Consider the following 9,121-nt stretch of genomic DNA (forward strand, 5'->3'; position numbering starts at 1 on the left):
TTATTTATTTATTTATTATGTTAACCTTTTTCAGGGTGATACATTGGGGAAGAAGGACAAGATGTGAACACAGTACATGCATAAACCCCACTTCAGTCAGTGCGTCTAGCCGCAAACATCATAATTATGAAGAAATTGCTGTCACTGACCAAGTGAAGGTGAAAATAACACAGAGTCGTTTCGGGACCTGTACGGGTTCCTTGATCACACTAAAAGCGGGCAAGAGCCGCAAATCGTTTTTATGCCAAAATGTGACGTGCAGAACGGCTGTAGTTGGCAGGCAGATTTCCATCAGTCCTGCTGCTGCTGTTGTCCGTAGTTTGAATAAATAACGATACTAACAAGAGTCGCGTCATCGGATTTTTTTCCTTAGTTATTATAGCAGCGTTTTTCCAATCGATGTGGTGACTGCGATTGTAGGCGTGTTCGTCAAGGATGCTCGAGGCTTTTTTCTTGTTGGAGACGTCCCTTTGGTGCTCTTTTAATTTTCTCGTGGATATTTTAATATTCTCGTGCTTTAATCTTCTCGTGGAAATCTGCCTGCCAGCTACACCCGTTCTGTACATCACATTTTGGCATAAAACGACCTGCCCGCTTTTAGTGTGATCAAGGAAACCGTACGGGTCCCGAAATGTCTCTGTGTTATTTTCACCTTCACTCGGCCAGTGACCTCAAGTTCTTCATCATCATGTTACCTGACCAGACGAACTTTCGTCGAACTCTTGACTAAACATGATAATTGCAACACACAAACATAGTCGAAATAATTCTGGCGCGATGTCTTTCAAATGTCACCGCGAAAATTCGGATACATTTCTAAACGCATAAGCATGCATGGGGTGGCTTTCGATCATGTGACACTAAACATCGAAGAAGATATATTTTAATAAGTGCAAGATATAATAACAATAACAAGATATAATACATAAGTTTATATCATAAGACGCCAACAAACACTGACACCAAGGACCAAGCACCTTGATGTCAGTGTTTGTTGGCTTCTTATGATATGACTTATAAAATCGCGCCTTTCGGTAAGCCCCCTTTCTTCTCGTTTATAACAAGTTTATCGAATACAATTTGCGATAATCAAGAAACAAAACACTCTAACTAGAAGAAACGAGCTCATCACCAACCACTAAACCATTAAAGAAAGTTCAAATACTCAGGTAGTAGTGAATTCCACTCCTTAGTTGATCTGGAGAAAAGTGATTATTTACACGAGTTTAGTCGCGTCACTAGGGGCTTACATTTGTACTTCGGCCTACTCCTCACTTGTAGAGGTGAACATTGTCTTAAAAAGTGGCATGCGTTCAAGTTGAACATATCGATACGTTGCGAATAGAGGAATTCAACAGAGCTACTTTTCTGCGCTGTGAAAGTAGAGGTAAGGTTAATTGAGCACGTCACTCACTGAGTCAGTAGATATATGCTTTGAAAGCATAAATCTAGTCCCTCTGAACCATTTCAATCCTATCAATTTGTTATTATTCTTATATCGTCCCCGTATAGCACCTGGATACTCCACGCAGCGTTGGCCGCGCGAGATATAAGAATGCAGTTAATCTGAATTTTGTCGACGCAAACTTAAGTTTTCTTCATAAGGGCCAAAGCTTTCTCCACTGCCGTGTTGCATATAGTAAATATTTATGTTTTTCAATCCATATTATCCGTTGTTGTGACACCACAAGTATGCATAAATTATTGACACGCGTTAAGATATGTCCCCGCCATATATTGTAACCAATGGTAAGGTTATTCTCAGCTTTATCTCTCAGCCTAGCATAGTATGTGTTTTTGAGGTTAATTTTCGTCTTCCGCACTGTGCACCTATCATTAACTATATGTAATCACGAATTTAATGCGACCGGATCTTATGAGGACCCGGTGGCATATTCACAGGTACTAGTTTCAAATGTCGCAGCCAAGTTTCTGTTGCCACTACAATAGACAGCTTCAGTTTAGCGTTTGCAAGTGAACGTAAAAGCACTACGTACGTAAAGAAATAGTGTCGTCCTCACTGCGCATGCTTGGAACGTTATTGGGTTTCTGCGGTTTACGCCAGCTATGATAACGTGCGTTATTTGGCGAGTTTAACGTCCGTAATGTTTACGGACGCTAAGAAATAGTGTTGTCGAACATGGCTGCACCCATGGCTCCCGCTCCAGCGTGAATTCCCGTGATAGCTACGCTCTCACTCGCGTTGATCGCCAGTAACTATTGTAATGAGCTTTCGCCTCCTCTAAACTTACCTGAAAGGTTAGTTATGAGCGCATAGCACGTACATTTTCTGAGATAGTTCGGCGATTCTGGCGCCCGTACGCCTAACGAGACGCGTACATGTAGCGACAGCAGGATAGTTGTTAATGGACCGTCTTGGCTTGGATAGGTTTGGCACGAGTTACCAGACGGCGCCCTGTTTTATAACGTTTTCTTTACGTTTATGTTTCTGTAAACTAAAAGGCTTGAAAGGACGTGCACCGTAACATCCCGCAAAAGTGCTTACGTTTAACGTACTTAAGGCGACAAACGCTATTCTTAAACTGTCTATAATAGCGGGATCGTACCGTGTTCGTAAGTGTTGAATTGTTTTATTGAATACGCCTCGTGAATTTCTGTCGAAAAAAAGTTAAATCCCTAACTTTCGACCTGCACTGACATGCGAATTCACCGTCTACTTTGGCGTGCGCATCGAGGCTTGAGCCTGCGCTCTCTTTCGTTATCTCGTGCGAACAGTTCACCGTCGATAAATATTTTATCACGCGATAGCCGCACCTTCGAGCCTCTTTCCTGATACACTTTCGCACTCTCCCAGAGTTGCTTTGCCGTTATCGAACGTGGTCTTCGAATAATAATTCGATACCGAAATTGCGGTGTACTTGAGTTTCTCAAAGTTGCTAAATAGTTTCATTTTTTGCGTTGAAATCTAGAAATCTCATGGTAACAGTGGTCGGGTCTTGATCTTTTTACCAAGTATGTGCAGTGTTTCAATTGTGTTAACATTCACTTCTACAGCCCGCTTCAAACAACTTGAGCGAAACTTTCTTTTTCAGTTCACTCGTATAATTTCAGTGACATATTCAGGAATTCCGAACACAACCAAATTATTTCGACGGGGCCGCGGTTCTCCAGTCCAACACTGTATAGCTGCTGTGAATGGCAAGTAGTATCCAAACCTTGTACTTTATACTTCAAGCCGCTCTGGCTTCTCTTTCGTTTCTTGCACATTACATGGAGTATTCTCGAGTTGCGATATCTTTGGAATTTATATATCTGATCATTTATCAACGTAGGCCCGACTTTCTCTTATGAGTTTAATATCCTCGCGGATTGCTTTCTGTCCCCTCAGAAGCTTCTTTGGCATATTCTGTGCGGTTTCGGACCAAGATTCGACTGGACATGTCACCGCGGCAAGCATCAATAACATAAATGCACATTTCAGCGCACCATCAACGCACACTTCGGCCCACGGCTGGGCAAAAGTAAACATATATCGCCGCTTCTGGAACACTCTCCGTATTTACTAACCTATAAAAACAGGAGAATCGGCCGAGGCACCTTCTATTTTACGCCTGCCATGCCCACCATGCCCACTAATCATTGGAAGTCGGCAGCGCTTGCGTATAGCCTGCGCTCTCTGTAGCCGTTGCTCGGGTGGCCGCATTTCCGCACACATGCGCTGGTCAATCCAGGATAGTAGCTTGCCACGCAGTTTGTCCAAACTGACGATGATCAGAGCCCAGGACGACTGGGCACGTGCCTGAATGGCCGTAGGATCGCAGGAAGGCTTGCATTTAACAAATGAAAAAAAAGAAAAGATAATTCTCACGCCTTCGCCGTGCCCACCTTGCAACTCTGGGTGCGGGTCTTGTTTGATTTTGCGCTGTGAATATGAATGAAACGTCCAGTGGTCAGCTCACCCACCTTAACGCCTTGATGGACGTGTATTCATATTACGTCATCGCAGCCCTTACTCAGCAGACCGACAGTCTCTGGAGGCTTCGCTGTATATACATGTATGGTTATATATGTATGTATATGCCTCCTCTCTAGCTTGAAACTGCGGGACATTCGCAGACCGTAGAGGAGCACCGCCTGCGCATTGTGCTCAACGAAAAGCACTTATACACATTATTATTATTATTATTATTATTATTATTATTATTATTATTATTATTATTATTATTATTATTATTATTTCTTAAACGTCGGGACGTACAGAGACTATATGTGGAAAGTTGTGTTTGTATGCATGTGCCTGGGCGCATGCGCCGTCTGTGTGTTTCTGGTCATGTTGTATGTCACATTTGTTGTCCACTACCTGAAGTAGCAAGTCTGGCGGAGGGTCTGATATGTCCGGATTTTCATTAAGGGCAGTAGTTCTCTCCCACTCTCTCTCTTTAAACGCACGCGACATGCAAGTCTCTGTATACAGCGCACGAAACATTTAAGAGAGTGGCCTCAGACATGAAGATTTTATGCCAGCCTAACATTTGTAGTCCCCTGTCCGACGAAAATTCGTCTCGTCAGGTAACATGATGATGAAATGGTTGCGGTCACAAACCGGGAACAAACGCAACGACGTTAAGATGGCCGTGCGGATTCGTAGGAGTGTAAACGAGGAAATAGTACGTGCTCCAAAACATCTGTATTTTTAATCTTGACTTTGTCGTTGACCGTTACTATTTCTTCAAGCCTAAGATCTGAACAGTTTCCTCAGAAACTCGTGAAAGTGGCAGGCACTTTCATTCGCAAGAGATTGCTAAAATGGCCTGGTCAGTGTACAAGTGTTCTATTCTGTTATATCGAAGATTGCTGTTTTTGCGGTGTTATGCAACGAAAAAATAGGGCAGAATAATAGACAAACAAATACGTGAATAAAAAAGGGCAATGAACCTAATAATCAAAACAACGCCACAGTGGAGGGTTCACTTCGGCACTTGTCCATGCCACTATAACTTAATAATATATCCGCCTTGTAGTTCGCTGTATACGTTGATGCAAGTATTCCCCACGCAATAAATGGATGGCATTGGTACAAACACACGTCACTTCATATTTGTTGCGGAAGAAAAGTAACCACGCATTGGAAAGGACAAATGAAGTCCGTTTCCTTTCGTTTGTCCTGTTCCATGCGCTGTTGATCTAATTACCTCTTTTCTGCAACCTCCCTGTTGGCCATGAGCGAAGCAACTTTTTCTTTCAGTGCGAATGGTGGAAGAATAGAGCACATCACAAAAGTATTTACATGGGGTATTATAGTAGAAGGCTAACCATCGGGACACTCCCAACATTGACGAGCAGACGTGTTGTCACAATGTCCTTCTTCTCAGAAAAGTACTAGAACCAAAGCCTCCACTTCTCGGAATTCATATAAACAGCCTCACAAGGCCACGTTGAAGCCGGTCAGTGTTCGCAAGATATCTACTGAGTAACCAGCAATCCTAGGACTGGCATGTCTTATGAGGTACCCGTCATGGAATGTGTGGTAAAATTCATTGGCCCTCCCCTCACGTTTTTTCAGACGCCAAATATTCTGAGACAGTGCTGTGTGGAAAACGTACCGGTGCGTTTAGATGAAATATAGAATCGAATATCTTCAGACTAGTATAGCAGCCTTTAGTCCATTTAGATAAGAAAATGTTAACTGATTATCTCATAACATTTGAAGCCTGCTACGTGGAATAAAAATAGCTAATGGCGCTGTTTATTTTATGAAATACTCAATGTTTCTGCTTAGGTACCTGGTGCCGCGTTCCGTATTACGACCACACAGGAATACTTAATTACATAGTAAGGTGTGGGTCTAAGGGTCAACGAATGTCTTGAGAGATGCAACCAGTTCAAGCTCAACAAGTTCAACACGCTCATGTGCTTTATTCGAACGCGATTATGCAAATCATACCGGACTCGATATACGTATATGGTGTTGTTGGGACGGTCGCGTTAGCCTGGGGAATTTCGCCAGTGATGTCCGATGACTCGTTAAATATCAGCTCTGCGTTTAAGGCATGTAATATGTTCAGGCGACAGCGAGGTCCTTTTCCCGACTGTCGTCGCGAAAGGGACCGGGGCGAAATGGCTCCCAAGGAACTTTTAGTCGCGACCATCGTCGCATCTGGTTCCTTGAGAGAAATTTCACCTCCAGAAAGGAAGTCTGAATAAAGGGAAAATGAGACATCCGCCTGATCGTAGCAATTGCTACAAAGGAAACCCATACGGTTTCCTCGAAAGAAAAGCCTCATAGTTGAAAAAAAATTCGTCCTGGTCCGGGACTTGAACCCGGGACCACCGCCTTTCTGGGGCAACCGCTCTACCATCTGAGCTAACCAGGCGGCTAGCAGATGGCAGGGCGAAGTCGAATTTGTCGACAACACGAAGCAAAGGCAAGAGTTTCCTCGAAAGAAAAAGCCTCAGGCTTTTCTTTCGAGGAAACCGTATGGGTTTCCTTTGTAGCAATTGCTACGATCAGGTGGATGTCTCATTTTCCCTTTATTCACTACTTCTCTCCACCTTGCGGGTTTCCGCAGAACTACTACGTCAGAAAGGAAGTCTGAGCGAAAATTTTCGTTTGTCATTTCGAGCCTGCTAACTCGCCTGCCTTCACCCTTTCACGGCAACATTGAAGGCATCGTATCACGCCCTTCGTGTCATACGCGACATCTTTTCTGTGCATGCACACAAAAAAAAAAAGAACTCTAGTGTGCTGTCGAATCAAAATGGACTCCCCGTATTGAGCCAGGGGTGAGCGTTCTTATTCACTCTGTCCCTTCAAGTAGCGCACATGCGCGTCTCTTCTAACGTGACGGCAGCGGCGAAAGCGTATCCGACACATCGCACTCGACCCGCATTAGAACGTGCCAGCCCCCCGGTATAGGTATATGCGAGACATAACACGTATCCGACGCACGCATAACATGAATTATGCATGGCTCTCGAATAGAGACAACCCCGCGTCGTCCTCGAGTCGCCATTGAGCGGCGATGGCGGCGAGGCCTGCGCAGCGATACGGCGGCTGCGTTGCCTCCCTCCCCCGTAGTAACAGTATAGCTCGCTGCGGTGCCATTGTCTGGGCAGTGCGTTCCCATCGCGTTACATAGCCCTCCGTGACATGAGGCGAGCGCGTGGGTTTGGGTAGACATGAAAGAGAGCGAGTGAAAAGAAGTAGAAGGAGGGGGGGGGGGGAGCCTGGGTAAGGCCCCGGCGCGATTCTGTAAAGCTCGGCCGATGTCGACGTCGCGTCGTCTCTTCATTTTACTTATTTATTTATTTTTTATTTTTGCTGGCTGCCGCCGACACCCGGCGCTCTCTCACCCACCCTGCTGTCGATTGTAATTGTCGGTGGCGACGACGCGCCGCGCTCGAAATGAGGCGTGATGTGACGAGGCGACAAAGAAAAGAGGGAAGATTGAAAGAGAGAAGAGGGGGGAGCGGGAGGCAGTGATCTTCTTTGCCGGTTATATGAGGAAACGAGATGCGAGAAAGGGATGCGTGTCGGGAAATGAAAGGATCTGGCTTTGAGAATGGGGAGAGATCACGGGCGAGAGATAGAGGGGGGGAACGAGAACGAAGAAGGGAAAAAAAGAAGCAGGAAAGTTGAAGGGAAAGGGGAGTCTGATAGCGGCGGTGCACCGGTATCCGACGCGAGGATTTCTCGTTTCCGATTGGTTGGTCGGGCTGCCCCCCCCCCCCCCCCCCCGGTTGGTTTTTGTGTCGTCGACGGCCCATCGACCAAGAATTGCGGGCAAGGCGAGGAAAGGTGGGAGCGTCGCACGGAAGGGGGGAGGAGGAGGATGGGAGGGTGTATAGAACGCTTTGTTTTGATATCTCTGTCGATGCGTCTCTCTACCTTCTTATTCTTCGCTTAGCGCTGTCTGGGGCGCGCACCCCGGGGAAGCTCTCGCGGAAAGGAAGCGATGAAAGTATCCACACGATAGATTGAACACGTCCCCGTCGGTCCTCACCGCTGCTGTCTATGTACCCGCGTAGGTTGGCGGTTGATGTGAAGAGGGCTGATACGGCGCAGCCGCGGCTCCGGCAGCCATGGGGAGTCTGCGAAGCGGGATAATGGTGTTTGAGGACTCGTAGAAACCCCCGGGAGAAAATAGGAAAAGGGAGAGGGGGAGAGAGAAGGACGCTCCGGCGCGGTCGTTGTTGGCACTCTCGCGGTTTCGCGAGTGCCAGCGCCCTCTGTACGCGAGAGTGTGTGTGTGTGTGCGTGCGTGTGCGTCTCGCGGTGCGAAGAAGCCAAGCGAAGGCGCCGAAGTCGAGAGTGTGGCGGCGACGAGCTGTGCCATGTAGATGTGCTGTTAGCGTCAGCGCGCTGCGTGAAAGAACGCGCCATCTGCTGGGCTCTCGCGGAAATTGAAATAGAGTGCGGGCGTTCGCTGTCGACGCGGTTTCGGGAGAGGGTGGAAAGAGAGGGCGGGGGAGGAGGGAGTTGTTGGAAGCGCGGCGAAAGGTAGCATTACTTGTTTTTGCAATCTATGGGGTTTCTTTTTTTCTGTGTCAGTTATGTGATTAGCTCACAGAGTGACTCTGGCTCGGACTTTGGCTTCGACTCTGCTGACTTAACTAGAAAGATGGATGAAACAAAAAATATCGAAAATTTCATCTGGCGCGTTCTCGACTTTTGCACATAGTAGAGGGGGAAAGTTCACTGGTTGTTGCGAGCTGGCGTTGGCATACCTTACCTTATTTTAATCTAAACAGGTGGTAGCTAGATTGGGCTCATGCTGTGACTTCGTTGATGCACTCTCTGCATGTCATCTAAACTTTTTGTTTTTTGAGCAAGCTTGTTTTGGCGGGAGTTAAGCACGCGTTATCTTCTCCCTCGCCAGTGTACTTGCACGAAAGATGTGGCAGATGGTAAATGCATTACCTTTTTTATTATTAGTTGTAACGCGAAAAGTGACTTTCTTTTTTATTCTCTAAAATAGATCTTGCGGTAATCTAAGCACCACGTGTAAGGTAGTTTGCTCCCTATACTCACATCATGCAGGACTTGTCAGATATTTTAAGTGGTAAGGCCGCCGACAAGTGTTGGCTTCACGAAACATCTTTCAAATAAAAAGATAGATGCTTCTAGAGGGACTCGTAGATATTCGCAACAATGATATTG

At 46.1% G+C, this 9,121-nt stretch overlaps 1 non-coding gene across 1 annotated transcript; it reads right to left on the bottom strand.

Annotated features, from left to right (window-relative positions):
• Positions 1 to 6,260: 6,260 nt before the first annotated feature.
• TRNAS-AGA (transfer RNA serine (anticodon AGA)) lies at positions 6,261 to 6,335 on the bottom strand. Its single transcript has one exon. It is a non-coding gene; the product is annotated as a tRNA-Ser (tRNA).
• Positions 6,336 to 9,121: the final 2,786 nt, after the last annotated feature.

The sequence above is a fragment of the Dermacentor albipictus genome, chromosome 7 (genome assembly GCF_038994185.2).
Source record: "Dermacentor albipictus isolate Rhodes 1998 colony chromosome 7, USDA_Dalb.pri_finalv2, whole genome shotgun sequence".
NCBI lineage: Eukaryota > Metazoa > Arthropoda > Arachnida > Ixodida > Ixodidae > Dermacentor > Dermacentor albipictus.